Raw genomic sequence first — 18,380 nt, 5'->3', positions numbered from 1 at the left:
GATGCAATGAGATGCCGTTACACGGATTAAAATTGTAAATTTCTCTGAATTCAAACATGGTTGGAAACATTTTTGATAAGTACACAAGTGAACAAAATATAACACTGAGCTAGTGGTTTTTGGATATTTTAATGCAAAAATATTGTCCCATGGTATTTTCTTTGTTTCTGTAGCCCTATACGTCTTCATTTCAACCACTCGTAATACCTTAATTAAAAGAATACTTCACCCCAAAAAAAAGAAAAGTGAACGATTGTTTAGTCATCTTCATGTCATTACTTGTAAGCTGATATTCTTTCTGTGAAACACAAAAGGAGAAATTATATTCTCCCGTTTTCCTATAAAACAACAGCTCTTAGTGGCCATGTCTATAAATAAATAAAATATGTTGATGTAGTTCATTCCACTTAAGCTATAGTGTGTGTGGAAAAAGCTGAAATGATCATTATTTTGCTGATAATCCTGCCCTCAGTGAACTTTTTGTCGAGGATAGAATTAGCGAACGGCTCGATTTGTGACTCACTAACTCAATTATCCGGCCACAGCAGTCCTTCGAGGGATATGTCATCACTTACTCACCCTCATGTTGTTCCAAACCTCTTCTTTCTTCAGTTGAACACAAAAGAAGATATTTTAAATAATGTTGGTAACCAGACAGTTGACTTCCATAGTAGGACAAAAATACTAATGAAGTCAATGAGTGCAGTCAACTTTTTGATTACCCATATTCTTTAAAATATCGTCTTTTGTGTTCGACAGAACAGAAGAAAGAAACTCATTCAGGTTTGGAAAAACGTGAGGGTTAGTAAATGATGAATTTTTTTTCATTTTTGGGTGAACTAAGTTCACAGCTCAACGGAGGAGGAAATTATCAGTGAGTAATGGGTTAAATTGCAGTCTGTTGACTCCTTTCCTCATACAAAGCCAACCGCCTCTGTGGAAAAATTAGCCTGTGGTGAATTTCTGAAAAATGATATTATGTTGCTCTACAGAGGACAATAGTGTCATTATTTAGCTTAATTATTTAGTTCACAGTCAGTGTTGATGTTGCAGAATTAATAAAATATGAAACAAAATTCGATTCAGCTCTAATGCAGCTCTAGAAGACAAAAGTGTCATTATTCAGCTCAAGTCAGTTCACTCAGTTCTGTTTTACGGTCACTTTTGTTTATTTCAGCTACTGTAGAAACTGCTGTGGATTGTATGTACAGTATATGTAGGATTTTTTTATGAGTTTAGCAAAACTGTAGAGGCACATTTTTACATTTTCCCTATTCATATTGTTTGACTTAAATTGCAATATATCAAATAAAAAAAGTCACATGGAATACTTATGGTGAGTTTTCCATGTCACCATCATTGTATGGAAAAGATCAGTGTGAAGATACATCAAAATTCTCCCTTTGTGTTCAGCTGAAAATAACATACAGGTTTTGAATAACACGAGGGTGGAAAACAATGACAGAACTTTCATTTCTAGGCTCCATTGAGGTGTTTATTCTGTTATATAGACTATTTTTGTTCACTCCATCAGCCAGGTTGCTGGCTTATGTAAAGAATACCTAAAGCACTGGATGAAGCACACTTGCTGACTGGAATACAGTGGGTTTGTCACTGAAGAATAGTCTCCTGTGGGAGAAGTTTTCAATAATCCATCACCTGAGGTCACATTCTCCTCACACACCACTTTGCCCTTTTTCCCTTCTCACATGAGCCACTCCAGCATCCTAACTGCATTGTCCTGCGTTGCACAAGCACAATTCATACACTCTTTGGAGATTATATTTCACCATTTTTTTTGTTCTCTCTTCAACTTGACCTTAATCAACTCTGCGCTAAATCAGTATGCCAGCTCATCCAAAAGTCTCATTTTAAAAGGGCATTTTCAAATATGTAAATTAGGAACTCAGTAGCAACAAGTGTGCATGTAACCAGTGTGAGCCATTTTGAAAGAACAGAACTGCAAGCGCAATTTAGTTTGCAAATAACTCAGCAGTGCTTTATATAACCTGGCCTTTTATTGCAAAAGCGTGACATTAGACATGATAATGGCTTCACTGGTTTGGGAATTATGTGGCACCGAACAGGCTCTCAGATGAAATCACAGTGGGATGTGAATTATCTAGAGTCAGGTAAAGAGCAGTGAAAAACGACTGGAAATCGCAAGATTATCACAGGGTTGCTAATACTGTGATTTGTGACATTTTAAAGGGATAGTTCACCCAAAAATTAAAATTCTGTCATCATTTACTCACCCTCATGTTGTTCCAACCCAAGACTTTCATTCATCCTCGGAACACGAATATATTTTTTATGAAATCTGAGCGATTCCATTGACAGCTACGCAACTACCACTTCAAAAAGTTCATAAAGAGATCGTAAAAATCCATATGAATTGAGTGGTTTAGTCAAAATTTTCTGAAGAGACACGATCGATTTATATGATGATGATCAGATTCAATTTATTCTTTTATTCACATATTAACTTTTATCACCTCACACATCAATTGTGGTAAACGGAAGATAAATCATGTTCGCTTGACGTGCGAAAACCAATGAGGTTCATTCTCGTTTTGTGCATCAGAGCTTCCGCAAGAACCAATGAGGTCCATTCGTGTTACGCAAGCACGTTTGAGCTTCTGCGAGAACCATTGAGGTTTCTACTCGTGCGTCAAGCAGGTTCAGTTGAGCTTCTGTTCAATGTTCGCTGATCAGTGTTTATATTTGAAATGCCTAAATTTGTTCATCATATAAACCAATCGTGTCTCTTTAGAAAATTTGGACTAAACCGCTCAATTCATATGGATTAGTTTTACGATCTCTTTATGAACGTTTTGAAGCGTCAAAAATGGTAGTTGCGTAGCTGTCAATGGAGCGACAGAAATCGCTCATATTTCATTAAAAATATCTTCATTTTTGTTCTGAAGAAGATGAAGAAAAGACTTGTGGGTTTGGAACAACATGAGGGTACGTAAATGACGACAGAATTTTCATTTTGGGGTAAACTGTTCCTTTTAGAAGTTTGACAAGCACTTTCCTTACCAAAAATATGTCTGGACACAGTAAAAGATGCTCTAAATAGTCTAGACTTTGGCCTACACTTTTAAACAAACACATTAAATAAAGAACATAAAAATCAGATGGACTAAGCTGTCCAGCAGCACAACAACTGCTTCATAGGTGCGCACATCTCTTTATTGCATTAGGATAGGGAAGGTAAATTGCTTTCTGTCGACATCTCAAGACTGGGCATCAACAGCTGCATAAAATCACATTCCAGTGCAAATGTCAATGGAGACAAGCCTTGTAATGAAGAAAAATAAATCTTTTGGGGGTTTCATGAGAATGAGTTTTATGGGTCTAGCTGGGGAAGAACTTGGCACATACTGATTAGGGCACCCAAATAAATAACTTTAAATCAAGTATACAGGCCTAGCAAAATATTTTAGATAAAAACTGTTTGTTCTTTTTAAACAGCTTTGCTTCAGCTGGCTTATAGATATAAACTCTAATGGGAGCTTAAGTAATGAGGAAGCATGAGATGGCAAAAACCATTCAGTATTTCATGAACTTAATTTCAAAAACATGCTTCCAGATACTTTTAATGGTAAATAATGAAGACAGACATGAATGAAAATCATTTTTATAGAACAGATAGATAAATGAAAAAAAAAACACAAACATCTTTAAAAGCAAGATACATTTACTAATACTGTATACTGATAGAAATGTCAACCGGTAGAGATTTTGGACTATTTTCTCTATCGCGGTTACATTCGCGTGATGTTGCTGTGCTGCGTGGTCACAAAAGCTTAACGTTTGCATGCATTTGTAAGCATTGTGGTTTAAAAACAAGTGAAGCGCGGTTTAAACCGTTGAAGAGCGATAAGCAATGAAAGAACTAATTTTGCTATACGCGAGCGGCGCTGTCTGAGAGATGGTTTCTGACCACTGTCTGAGGGGTTTACTCGACAACAATGTATTTTTTAAAAACGTTTTATGGTAAATGGCCCCCAGAGAGAGATGCGCACATGAAGCTCATAGATCACGTGAGTACTCAACCAAGTTGCAACTTGCCCCCTAATTGGGCTTGAATGGTTAAATACACAGTATTTATGTGTCAAAATAAGTTAATGTAAACAGTCGAGAAACTGAGCCTACATACCTGCTGTTATCTGTGTCATTAGCCTAATGTTAATCCACCAACAAAAGAGAAAATCTATCGCTGCTCTTGACTAAATCAATTTTGTAACTTTAATAAGATTAAATGTAGCCTATATATAATTTGCACAGCTAAGACTATGCAGTGTGTTTTATATATTTGATTACTTTAATGTATGCATTTATGTTTGTTCTATCGTAGTTTGTTGTCATATAGCTTGTTATTAGTTTCTTTGTTTTTATTTTATCACTGACATTACTTGTCTTCAGAAAGCTTGAGATTATTGTTGTTTTGTAATATTGAAATTGGTGGCAAGAATTATGAAATTTCAATGGTATCAGAAATTGATATCATTAAAACCTTAATTTAAATCAGAAAGATCTATATCAACTGTTGTGAAATAAAATTAGAATTCGAACCCATGAAAAGGTACAGGACAGTGAGGCTTTGGGGGTGTTGATGAATGAAATCCATTCGATCTATGTTTTGATCATCGTTCTAAACCCAATCCAGACGTAGTTTTGACAATAATGCAATTTTCGTAGCTTTTTGTTCAGAATTTTGCTTCTTTTTTTTTATGAAACTTACCCGCATTCAAGTGTTGATTAAAAAAATGGTGGATGGCAGTTTTTTGTTCTTTGAAATGCTGGCGAGTTAAGAAAATTACTTTTGCAGTATTAGAACCACTGTCTTTTTGTTCACAGCTATAAGGTCATTGACAGATTGTTGGTGAATGCTTAGATGCTCTTTAGAAAATGTCAGCAAACCATTTCAAGTGTAAAATGAATGGGAGAAAGGTTTCCAAGCTAATTAACAAACTAAAAACTAAATTCATTCTTGAAACTTTAATTCACAAAAACTGCATCCGAATGACAAAAGAAAAAGTATAGGGAAAACACATGGTTCTCTAATTTAAATCTTAGAAGTATCATCAAACAAATTTAAAAGCCAATGTAGACGCAGTATTTCAAGGGACAATAATGGGCTGCAGAATAAACTACCCCTTGTAGTCAGCAACCTCAAAGATGAATAAATCCTGAAACTCCAAATAGTGGCTGCACCTGGAGGCATCCAATGTAATAAGATTGATCTCCCATGAGTTATGTCTTAAGCACTCCCAAAGTTGTGCTGGAGAGTCTGAAGTAAAGCCAATTGCTGGGGGCATGAACTTCAAACCTTCATGGTCATTTGGTAAAAGTCACAACAAAGAAGAATAGATTAGAACACTTCAGCGACCATAACGGGCACCCAGGTATAAATATATCCATTTTTCCCCAGGGGAGCATGTCCTCTTAGGTCAACAAAGACAGCAATCCAATTAAGATATGATAGATGTATAGGGAAAATGCTGTGTAAACAAATGTTTGTTATACTGAGATGACCACAAAGTCTGTGGGAAAAAAAAAACTTCTGGCAATAGATATTACTATATTTTCACGACATTCAGTGGTAAATCTAAGGGAAATTATTTAAAATGAAAAGATTATCATCATTTACTTCAACAGAACACAAAAGGGGAATTTCTGAATAACCTGGTTGTGCTGTCAAGCTCCAAAACAACAATGAAAAGCACCATAAAAGTACAGTGGTCCACAGAAGCCATAATTTTCAAAGCCATGCATAACTTTATGTGAGAAACAGAGTAAAGTCAGCTTATAAATTATTCTTGACCAAATGTCATTGATGTCAAACCTGAAAGGACTCTTCCAAAAGCACCATATTTGATTGCTGAAGCTCTCCATTTTGCAAAATGTCACTTTTTGTTCACTTCCATGGTACAAAGAAAATGATGCAGATTTGGATTTACATTAGAAATGGCAGAATATACATTTCTGAATAAAATATGTGTCTAAAACTGAAGTGTTATATCACCACCAAACACACTTGCAAAGTTGATCATTGTTTTCAAACTGGCAAAACATAGTCCCAGTCTAAGTTCATTACTGATTGAGCCAATGTTCCATTTAAAAAATATTAAATTAAAGAAGAGCCCTAATCAGTTTTTTGTTTTTGTTTTCATCAAGATTGATGTTAATCAATCATTCATGCTAACTTGCACTTCTAAGTTCTAATTGTTTTTCTCTAATCTGGACTTCAGCTACAGATGAAGTCATTTTAGTTGTAAAAAAAAATGAATGCCGCTCATGACAGAGCCATTATATTCAGACAATTCATTGTCTGTACCAGTAATGAGGTCATTGGATGTTTGCTTCATCCTTTTCTGTGCCCTCATTTGCAATTCGGTGCTTTCAAAAATACATTTGGCACATGAAAGATTTCTGATCATTATTTTTTCACATTTAGTGATGACAGAAAGTAAATTGGAGCTGATTGTGCCGCTAAAACTGCTCTTAGACGTAGTTCACTGGACATGAACACAGAAAATATGTCAAGTTTAAATAGAGAAATCAAGAGTAGAGCCATGTCATGAATAGCATTGGGCATACAAAGTTAAATACGTCTTATTCAAGTATGATATCAATGGAAAAGGGACAGCAGAATGGGAGAGCTGAACATCCCTGAAATAATCGATGTGTAATGCAATTACGGTTATGTATTCTAAGATGTGTTAGGACTATTAACGGGATTGTTGATTAGATTTTTCCTTTCCTGGTTTCCTCAAGGACTAATGTATGCCAGTGAATACACATCTGATGTGTGTATGTGGACTGTCTTAGCTATACTTTGGGGACACATTTGTTCACAGAAGTGTGCTAAATCTGACAAAATCTTCCTTGGGGATATTATCCAGCGACGCCGCAGCCTCAATTGGAAAAAAGATGAATGTATAAAAAATAACAAAATAAAAATTATCTTAAAAGTGCAAACATTTTCATTTAAAGGCTAGGATTAGTTGGTAGCCTATTTAAAAAAAATATAAGCCATATGGTATGTCCTCTTTTAGGTAAGCAAGATTACCGTTTGTGTGTGTAGCACCACAAAACTTTCACTTCTTTGGAGCTATGAAACTTGCGAATAAGTAGATCCCTGGAAACGAACAGTGTGCACATTTATAAACTTCATCCCAATACTAAGGACATTTTAAAAACATAGCCTACATTGAATAATGAACTACATCTGGCATTTGCAATCAAAAAGAGATTTGCAGATCATGTCAAAACAACAAAACATGATTTCAGATTAGTAATGCATCAAATGCAACACACAGGAACATGCTTCAGACTGAAAGGAAACATGTCATTACACATAAAAGCAGGACAGCAGACCTCGCAAAATCTCTAAATATAAAAACGTTTTCAAACTAAAAAAGTCTGATTGCATAAATAGACATTTACACACAAACATAGAGAAAGATAAAGAGAACATCAAAATGTTCATATGGTGCAATATTTTTCCTGTTCAAATAGGAATAAATTAATAATTTACCCTTTTATGTTGCAAGAAAAGTTTATCCCGCTATTAAATCACAAAAACACACACATATATATATATATATATATATATATATATATATATATATATATATATATATATATATCAAATAGCGGTCATACTGTATGATTAATACAGGTCTCCTTGTGAGGAACAGACCAAAATGTAAGTTGCTATTCACTGCAGATCTTCTACTCTGCTCTTAAATTTCATGCCATTCCATATACATTTGTTTAAAGCGCATGCAAAAAAGAAACACGTCACGTTTAAAAATATGAAATGGTATCAGTAAACGTTTTGCTCTGATAAATTCTGACCATATTTTAAATTGTGAGAGGCCCATTATTTTGATCACTGTGAAGCAATTTTTGCTCAAAAAAGGAAGAACAAATAATCAAATATTTAGGAACATTAAATAATCTTGATAATAATATTTAAAGCATTACAATATGCACACAACGTTTATTTTGTTAAAGATTTTAATATATTAAATAAATTGATCATTGTGCAGTTCTTTATTTCTGTTATCAGGTTAAATAAAAATCTATTTTTGTTTAATATCAAAAGTTATGAATTAAGTTTTTGTTTGGCGTTTTTACAATAGGCTAAGTCTAATTTTCTATCCTCATAGTTCTAATTTTCACAAAACTAAAGAGGAATTTAAATCAATTAATGTAGCAGTTTCAAGCCTTGCAGTCATTTTGCACGCTGTCATTACACAGGCTGACCGAATGCAAATATTAAAAAGTCATGCACTGCCACCTTATGCTGCGCAAATGACTGAATGGCCAGAGAATGGATAGCATGGGGAATTAATTGAAGTCTCCTTGCTGGCAGAATATTTGCAAAGGGACTTTCAGTGATCAGTTTGTCTTTCCCAGAGAGGGACTGTAAATCCAGTAAATCCAACTGGCTCACACTAAAGGAAAAGGTATTGTCATGCAGATTAGAGCTTGGAAATGGCCTCTGGTATCCATGGACAGACCTTGCCAGTCTCTCCCAGGGGCGTCACATGGCCAAATAGGAGTTTTATCTAGCCTACTGAAAATCTGAAGTGGGGGAAACCCTTCAACAAGCTATGGAAAACACAAAATAATATGATCAGGAATCAGGATAAGCCAGTGCATAAAAAACTGAACAGGATTTGTCAGTAAAATAAATAGATTAATTTTTAGATGACAGATATAGGCTACAGACAGAAAGACAGAATAAACAGACAAAATACAGATTGGAAAAAACAAGTAAAAGGGCAGATAGAGATAATACTATGTCAAAAATGCAGATAACCTATAGACAAATAAACAAATAGACAGGTATAGCGCATTATCTACAGCATCTATCCGACGTGAAACATACAGCTAGACAGACAAATGTAAACAGCTCAGACAAATAAGCAGACATGTAGACAGATAGTCAAATCAAAAGACAGACCGACGAATAGGCTAAACATATGCATTCGCAAGTTATTACAGGCAAAATATAAAACTGTCTGATAGACTCAGTTAAATTACTTTGTCCCTCGAAAACAGAGTGGAAAACGAAGAAATATATAACACTTGTTCTACTTTACCCATGTTCACCTCAAATGCGACCCAATTTAAATCTATCGCATGATTCGCATCAATAAACTAAATAGCATCAATCTGAAACATGAACACTAAACAGCTGTCAGACGCGACAGTAACCCGGACTTTTTCTGCACATTAAAAACCAATGCAAAGCTTTAGGAAATTAAACATCGTCCACCAACAATATACAACTACACAATTGAATCCAATTGTGAATTTCAAGATCACAGGAAAGAGCAGAAAGATCCGCCTCCTGGCACTCGTGCATCCATGTTATAGAATGAACCTGCTCGAGCGCATTTCATCCTTGCAAATGATGTTCATAACATTCCTGTAGGATGCAGCTTTAAACAAACCAATGTTTACATCATGGCTGAAACTACATCTGACAAACAGAATGTAAAAGAAAGTTTTAGTAGCCTAGGCTACACATCATCTCTCTAGAAGGACTGACTCACTCACTTTCCAGGACTTCAAGTTTCTTTTTAAAGAAAAGCGCCGCACAAACAATCCACGATCCCGAAACGCTTACTTTCCGAGGCACACGTACAATCCACTCACCGAAAAACAGGAATCCTCTGCGCGTCCCAAGCAGTGCACGCACACGCTGTCTTCAGCACACACACACTCTCATCTTCCACACAATCATACACGAGAGCGAGCGAGCGCGCGCACACACACACATCCCGCTGGAAAGTTTGGTGACGTCACCCACTCAGTTAAATGCCACCGCAGGAGTCTCGCCAACCAGCTGGAGGTTTAAAGGGCCAGAAAATGGGTTATGACATGAGTGCTACTCTGATACAAACAAATACTCCTTCTCTCATTACTGTTACACTTTTTAGATAGGCTAGTGTATCCTACTTTATATGTACGAGGTAAACAAACATTTTCAGACATCTTGTAAAAGAAGAGCACAATATGAGACAGGGAATAAACCATAAATACTAATAAAAATGTATACGTTGACCTAACAGTGGGGCATGTTGTCACAATATTGAATCAACAGAAATCAGCTATTAAGCATCCTATATGTAGCCTAATGTACGGAGGCCTACTTAAAACAAATGTTTTAAGTGTTATATTGGTATAAATTACTCTTGTCCCACGAACACAGTTCAACTTTTCAATTAAAATATACTGTACTATAAATATTTAAAACAATAGCCTATTCTTTTCTGTGGTTTTATGGTGTTCACTTGTTCACCCAGCAGCTATATAGCAAAAACTATTTCAGAATGAAAAAAAAAAATGCATGCATTCTAATTTAAGAGGGTTTTGAACAGGGAATTTAAAACAACATACAAAACCATTGTTGAGAAAAGTACACATTTGTGTAACTAGACTTTTGACTCGACATCTATACTGAGGTTGAGCCCTTGTGACAACAACCCCTATACATATTTAACACATGAGCAGGTCTTTTCATCTGATATTCCAGGAATTTCTAGATAAAAATGTCTTTCATCACATATTTTTTTCCATATAAAATTTGTAATTTATATTTTTATTTAATATTTATATAATTGTGTATTGTTGCTTTGTAATGTATACTATTTTATATTTTTATCCAAAATTATCATTAAGTGTGATTAAATTAAGAAATGTCACAACTCATTTTACAGTAAAACGGGACATTTATAGAAATTGATTGGATCGTGGATTATATAAGCATTAACAAAGTGTCCTAACTAGGCAAGTGGTGCTCACTGCAGAGCCTAATGAGGTCCAGCTTCCATCTCATAATGGGTGGAGCTTTATAGACCAGCTCCACCTCTGTGGACCTAATTGGTGGAGCTTGACAGATGCTGTGTCCCAATTCACCTACTTATAGTCTACTACGCCCATGTACTTTTTTTTGTGAAGAAAAAGTACATATTTTTGAGTGTGTAGCAAAAGAGTAAACAAGCTTTGAGACATGCTATTACTTCATACAATTGCGTCTTTAACGGTTGCTCCCTGTCGCATCCTGTCACCGTAAACTGGCCTGTCAGTCATCTTGTCACAGTTAAAATCCATCACATTTATTTGAATTTCCTACCGTATCGGAGACAAATGTAGTAGCATGTTGATATGCAGTCGCTATTCTTTCATTCAGACAAGAGAACTCTCCTTATATTAATGTATAATGATGATGCATTTAAAGGTTAATGGCCAAACGGATCTTTTATAAAATAGCCAATCAAATCCGTTCTCTGTATGTGTCTCATTTCATATGCAGCATCTTCCAGAGGTCGTATTTATCAGCTGCGCATGCATTGGTCCTGTCCCAAATGGCATCCTAAACACTCGCGGTCTTCCTAGTAAAGAAGTTTCGTGACGTAACGTGACGTAATCTGCTGTGGAGCTCACTTTAGTGCAGTCTCTGCAAAAGTGTGCACAGAGGGAGCATTTTGAGGGCTTTGTCCCAAATGGCCCCCTAAACAGTTGCGGTCTTCCTACAAGTCCGCGCGTTAATGGCGTAACACCTCTTTGACTGTCGAGAAGAAGTCTGCTGTGATGTGAAACTCGCTTCAGTGCGCATCGAATGCACATATCGACAGCAAAGGGGGTGCTCGTGAGCACCCTTATTAAAAATAAAATGATAAAAGAGACAAAAGTATTGTGGACTTCACGATCACGCGTTTGCGCGGCCATTGTAAGTCCACTAGACTGTAAGTGCAGTGTGCCATTTAGGATAGGACCATTGAACTTTACACTTCACAAGAATAACGATACATTTTACAATGGTTACTTTTGTGAAATGATATCCCAGCTGAAAAATTAAGAACACATGCCTTGTATTTGCATGACTTCTGTGAGGCGTCACCAGACTTCCTGCTTTTTATAGTTTTCCTTGAGGAACATAAGGGTTTTGTAATAATATCTGCTTTTAAACTTCCACAATCAGCCTCTATCGACTATCCAGTGAGCCACCAGTTCTAAGCAAAAAAACAAAATTTAGCATCGTACACGTCTCAGGTGTTTAAGCTCTGATTAACGAGGAAGAAATAACTTTTATTGCGTTATCACGTCACAATCGTAAGGAATGTGCATTAAAAAAGTAAAGGCTTGGTTTTTATGTTGACTAAGTGTCTTTGACTGATGTGCCTTACATTTTTTAATTCACCTGTTCATTTTCTATTCATTATAATTTATAAAACAGTTCAAAAGGGATATGATGTGTGCAAGTGATAGGCCCACATTCAGATTATTATAATAAAAAAGGCCATCCGTGCTATAAAAAGGCCTCTCATCAACTGTCAATGAAAACTGATGTGTGCCATGCTCAGGTGAGGGGTCCAGGGAGAATAAGAATGGCTGCTTTTGCATCACAAAAGGAGCTCTCACAAAGAGATCACGCTGATTTTTTGAGCACAGTGCCAGCCAAGTGGTGCAGGGACAAAGTGTCAGGGAGGTTTTAGACATTAGCTTTGGCTAGCTATGACTGAACATAAAATGTTGGAGCTGTAGATTTATTACTATCATTGTAAAAATGTACAAGAGAAACAATATGCTTTAATCACACTGATTATTTTCAGTGGCAAACCATGGATACATGAAGCCAAAAAGTACCAAAATGACTTAATCACGTCTTTTCAATAAAATTTACAATATTGTTCTCAAAAACTTGAAAATGAATGGATTCATGGTATGAAATGCTATAATATGAACACATTTATTCCAAGAGAATATACTTAATAAAGTATAAACTTAAAAAAAGTTTTTTTTTACTGAAAAGTTTCTAGTTCACAGACGCCAATCAAGACGAAGGGTGAATCGAATGAAAATGCAGCGTTTCTTGATCAAAAGAAAGATCTCATTCGCATACCTTACCATTAATTAAATGGCTAAACTGTGTGTTGAGTAATCAATCAAGAGAAAAATAAAAAGCACAGGCCAAAATTGGCCTGACTGACATTAAATGGAATGAAATTTGAAAATCACATTTTAACATGCTTTAAAATAGCCTGAATGTGACTCTACACCCTTGCCTCATTGCAGTTCTATAAATATGCAAATAAACCCCGCCTCCACTCACTCACTCACTCACTCACACATCAGAGATCCATTCGTTGACGATCACAGTTTGACGTGATTAGTTACAAGGTAGATTTCAAACCGCGTTTTTGAGACTGTCTTTAGATAACTGCAGTTTTAAAGAGAAAATACTCAACAATGGTGTTGACTTATGAATTTGCACATGGTTTGTCTCAAAGGATACTAAAAACACCACATAGACATATAATCAACATTAAAAGCTTGATTTTCACCACAGGGGGACTTAAAAACATTTTCAGACCTTATTTTCTTCGAAAACTAGAATGGATGTTATATTTTGTACTCTTGGCATGAAACCAAATTAGACATTGTAAGTTTTCAAATGATCTAAATTGTCAATATTACTTTAGGTTTAGACTAAGATATTATTGTTTTAAATATTTAATGGCCAAGTGACAGTATTTATCACCATGAACTTGGTATTGTGTGCAATAAAGACTCACTTTTTAAGTTTTGCTTGTCCAGTAGATTTCTAATGCAGGAAGCATTTATTTGAAGGAATGAATTTGAAGGACTGTGCCCCAAATGCTGTCCATTACTCAGAGTCAGAGAGACGTCCTTCTCTCAAAGGGTGCTGATGTACAGAGATCTAAGAATCTAAAAGCTATCAGACAAGAGGTTGTTGTTCCATCTCATTTTACACAACAAGCCTTTTAAAGATAATTGACTCTCTCTCATCATGAAAAAGCGCATATAGCCTAGTTATCAGATAGCTGTAAGTCATGAAATCCTTTCCTTCAGAGAGACATATAATCTCAGGAACTAAGGCTTTACAACCCAGTCTCACGGCAGTTCGTGATATGGTCACGTAATTTAATCTATTGATTCGTGGCACGGGCACGTTTATTTCGTTATTTTCGTAATTCCAGCACGTTTTTTAAAACTAATGTATTTCAATGGGAAGCATCTTTCGTGATCAAAGCACGATTATATCTCCCTATCGGGCTGCAGTAGAGAAGCTGTTTAATCAACATTTATTCACGAGATCTTATCATGGTTTATGTATTTATTTTAATTATATTATTTCGTTCTTATTGCCAGGGAAGCTGGATTGCTTTGCTGTTTATTGATATTTAAAAAAAATATTTTATTAGTAGGAAATCGCGCTGAAGAAGTCTCATTCCGAACACCTCGCGATATTTGGCATCAGTTCACGTGTGCCAGATGTTGGTAAGTAGTCGTAAATACGCTGTCCTAATAATGTTTGATATAATGTATTTTCTGTGTGTCGAAATTAATCAGATTAGCTCAAGTTCAGTCACTGCATTATATCTGTCATCTCAACGGAGGCTTTGCGTTTCATTGCTTTCTATGAAAATGGTTTCTATGGTGATTAACACTGTCTGTCACGTGATGTGCTATACAGTAGGCCTAGAGTAGACCTTCAATCAGTTAATCATATTCATATCAGGTTTTTAAGTTGTACAATTAGTTCCAAAGTTGTATATGTAGTAGAAGCACAGTAAAAACAACACCATGCTTTTACCACAGTAACATTAGTTTTACTGTGATAAGTGTAGTAAAAAGACAGTAATCACACAACTTACCATGCTTTTACCACACTATTGGTAGTTTTAATGTGGTACTTATTGTAAATGCACAGTAACCACAACACTAACCATGCTTTTACCACAGTAACATTAGTTTTACTGTGATAAGTGTAGTAAAAAGACAGTAATCACACAACTTACCATGCTTTTACCACACTATTGGTAGTTTTAATGTGGTACTTATTGTAAATGCACAGTAACCACAACACTAACCATGCTTTTACCTCAGTAACCTTAGTTTTACTGTGATGGGTATAAAAAAGGACAGCAATCACAAAACTTACCATGCTTTTACCTCAGTATTGGTCGTTTTAAAGTGATAATTGTTGTAAATTATGCATATTAACCACAACACCTACCATGCTTTTAATGCTTAATAATGTAACATCCAATATTTGTAAGGAAAATCAGTACTTTTTCCTTTAAATAATCCTATATATTATACATAATGATATTTTATTTTCTCTGTTTTCAGCTGAAAAGACCAAAAGGGCCTTTCGAACTCAGTCAGCCCATTATTGTTTGAGGACAAGTAAACGGAGGAGACGGACCGCTGCAAAGACAAATATTCGCAATGGTACGTATGTGTTGGTTTTAACCCTAAATCAAACATTTTATCAAGCATTTGTTGTTTCTTAAACCTGTTCTTACAAAACCCATAGCCCAATCAGTATGAACAGTCTCAAAGTCTTAATAATTCACAAGATTTAACAAGTTGTCAAATTCGTACGATACTAGTACATATTTGTATACTCGTACATAATCCTGCAGCTTTTACTCCTAGTGCTCATTGGCTACTGCCTCAATTTCTGTACATATTTATCGCGATATTTGTAAATCAGTTGCGCCCCTTCTTGGATAGTAGTCTGATGTCCCACACACTGTCAGAAAGTTTATATTAATTGCATTGTGTATTCATTAAAATTATTACAAATTAGTCCCTGTCTGTTGTGTTCATGTTCCAATGTCCAATGATACATGATGTCTCTCCACACCTCATAACCTACCTCTGTTTGCAAGAGTGGAAAAGCTAATCTGACTTGTCACATGACATCAGATACGCGATTATTTTGTCGTAATCAGATCAGTTACACTGCTGATAACTGTCCCGTTTGCATATAAATCATGTTATTTTTAAACGAGTTCATGTGATTATTGCTTGCTATTAAAGACATACTTTTATTCATAGAAATGCCCACATATCAGTGAACGTATAACATAAAAATGCTTTTAACATTTAATTATGCAACACTCTTTACAGAAATATATCCCACAGTTGTATAACTGACTGCTTGCATGTAATGTAATAAAATTACCTTCCTTTCTGTATTGCAGGATTACTTTGTCCTTTTTTTTAGATCTCTACAACATCAAACTCAACAGCTCTTTTAAGAGCCAACCCTCACAAGAGCTACTAGTGAGTCGCAGCGGATCTTGCCGTGATCAGCCCTTCCCAGGTAAAGTTTCTAGAACATTTCAATCAGTATTTACTCATCAAATGCTCTCTCCTGAATCGTAAGGTAAATTATAACTGTCTTAATTTATGTTTCAAGAACAATAGTAATTGCACGAGTAAGTAGATACTTTCTTGTTTTACAGCAGAGAAGGAAGACCAGTCCTTATATCAACACAAGCTAATCGAATAAGTCCTTTGTTTCGGGTGAGGAAGGAACATCTGGTGCCCAAAGAAGACAGAAAGGTGGGCAAATCCATTGGTATGTCTTGTATTGAAACAATGCTGTAATATGTAGTACATAATTTGATGTTGACAATTTTACATTGTTCAGGTTACAGGAAGCTCTTGAAACAAGTGACAGAAGAGTATGTTGTCTTGAAAAAAATCAAGCATCACTTGCAAAGGCAAAAGAGACCATGCCTTTCTTAAAGATATTTTAAAATAGGTTGCTGTTAATATGGGTAAAACATTTTTTGTTCAGTATTTAGCTTATATAATGTGCTGAAATATTATATATATATATATATATATATATATACATATATATATATATATATATATATATATATACATATATATATATATATATACAATCTCAACCTTAAAAAGGAGAACGCAAAAGGGCCAGAGTTGCCTGTTCCTGATTTAAATTTACAAAGCAGCAGTCAGTACATTATATAATATACACATTGATTTATTTTATACATATATATTTATATATGTATAAAATAAATCAATGTGTATATTATATAATGTACTGACTGCTGCTTTGTAAATTTAAATCAGGAACAGGCAACTCTGGCCCTTTTGCGTTCTCCTTTTTAAGGTTGAGAGTTTACCTCCAACCCTAATTGAGCACATATGAAAGTCTTCAGCTTTACTTATAGACAATAGGCAGGAGGGTTTGAGGTTGGAGCCAAATCTGCAGGACAGTGGACGCTAAGGGCCAGAGTAGCCCATCACTGCTTAATATATCGCAGAACATAGGCCCCGTTTACACGAAGTGAAGACACTGATATTTCCCTGCGGTTTGGCCTCTCATTTACACGAAAACCCAGTTTTTATCACAGAAAACGATTATTTCTAAAAACTCCGGCCAAAGTTGAGATTTTGGAAAACTTTGTTTGCACGTTTGCATGTAAACTGAGAAAAACTGAGTTTTAGGCAGCGACGTCACAATATGAGACTATTTTCGGGATTCTGATTGGCTAACGTGGGCTTGAGCTTCTCGTTACACTGCCACCTACAGGTTTGGCATGCTCTGGACGGCATATACACGGGTTCGTGTGCACGATGTTATTTTTGAAAACGAAGAGGGGTGAAATGTCCGTTTATGAAAATAGCCATCCACGTGTAAACGTAGCCATAAGCTGACCTGACTGTCCATTAAACAACTTAATTTGTATTGTTTGTGTTTTTTGCTTTACTTTCAGACCAGGACTGGAGAACGCCTGACAATGGGATGTTGAGACTTCTTCCTCTGGTTGAGAAAAAGCTACACCACATCAGTGATCACATCTTCTGTTCTTCTGTTGTACTGTAGGGTACACCTGAACAAACTGTTTAGACGAGGAAGATGAACATGAACATGATCGAGACATGTACAGGGAAGAGCAAGAAACCAGTTTAGTGATAATGAATCATTATTATCAAATCTGTTTTCTGTATCATAGGTGACTGAATATGATTCTCTGGCACTCATTTTGTGGCTCAGCAGCTGTGAATGGATTAATATGATGTTAATGTATTTTTGAAGACACATTTTTATTTATCTTGAATCTCATTGTCTTTATGCTACTTTATCAACTTTATGCTGTGTCCTCCAATAAAGTGTTGTGTAATAAAGTATGGTGAATATTGTTTATTGAAAGTGGTGTTTGGTACAGTAAATAAAAACAATATTTGAGAAATTTTAATTTCTTATTTCTTTAGTTTAGTTCATAATTTAAAAACAACTACATATAATTAATTACCATGATTCTTTTTCTTAGGACATACACATTTAGATCTGGTTAATGATATTTGGGACAAAAGTTGCAACAAAACAATGCAACAAAAGTTGCACATACTTGCATGTATAAGCTGCAACTGCAATGTTTGCAGTGAAATAAAGGGAAGCTATGTGAATAACAAGAGGCTGCAGTGGCTATCTTGATATAAACACTTCAAGCATAATTGAAGATGATCCATGTTGATCATTCTAGTACATC

General features: G+C 35.4%; 1 protein-coding gene and 1 long non-coding RNA gene across 9 annotated transcripts in view; one reads left to right on the top strand and one right to left on the bottom strand.

Annotated features, from left to right (window-relative positions):
• The window catches only part of gulp1a (GULP PTB domain containing engulfment adaptor 1a), a 50,475-nt gene extending 40,534 nt beyond the window's left edge, over window positions 1-9,941 (bottom strand). Inside the window, exon 1 of one of the 6 annotated variants that reach the window (XM_079618419.1) lies at window positions 9,685-9,941. The gene's annotated coding sequence lies outside the window, so the exon portion shown is untranslated. Of the gene's footprint in view, window positions 1-9,581 lie in introns of all 6 variants that reach the window. The other 5 variants (XM_079618414.1, XM_079618422.1, XM_079618421.1 and 2 more) reach the window with 5 other exon arrangements.
• A 3,999-nt stretch (window positions 9,942-13,940) lies between these two features.
• Window positions 13,941-18,045, top strand: LOC307001943. Of its 3 annotated transcripts, XR_013798374.1 has the most exons (5): window positions 13,941-14,334; window positions 15,190-15,291; window positions 16,050-16,171; window positions 16,314-16,413; window positions 17,604-18,045. It is a non-coding gene; the product is annotated as an uncharacterized lncRNA (long non-coding RNA). The 3 variants fall into 3 exon arrangements; XR_013798375.1 differs by lacking the exon at window positions 13,941-14,334 and having other exon boundaries at window positions 14,518-15,291; window positions 16,314-16,429; XR_013798376.1 differs by lacking the exon at window positions 13,941-14,334 and having other exon boundaries at window positions 14,522-15,291.
• Window positions 18,046-18,380: the final 335 nt, after the last annotated feature.

This window comes from Phoxinus phoxinus (assembly GCF_949152265.1).
Source record: "Phoxinus phoxinus genome assembly, chromosome: 7".
Lineage (NCBI taxonomy): Eukaryota > Metazoa > Chordata > Actinopteri > Cypriniformes > Leuciscidae > Phoxinus > Phoxinus phoxinus.
Note: the sequence above shows the minus strand (reverse complement) of the source record. Positions and strands in the feature narration are given on the sequence as shown.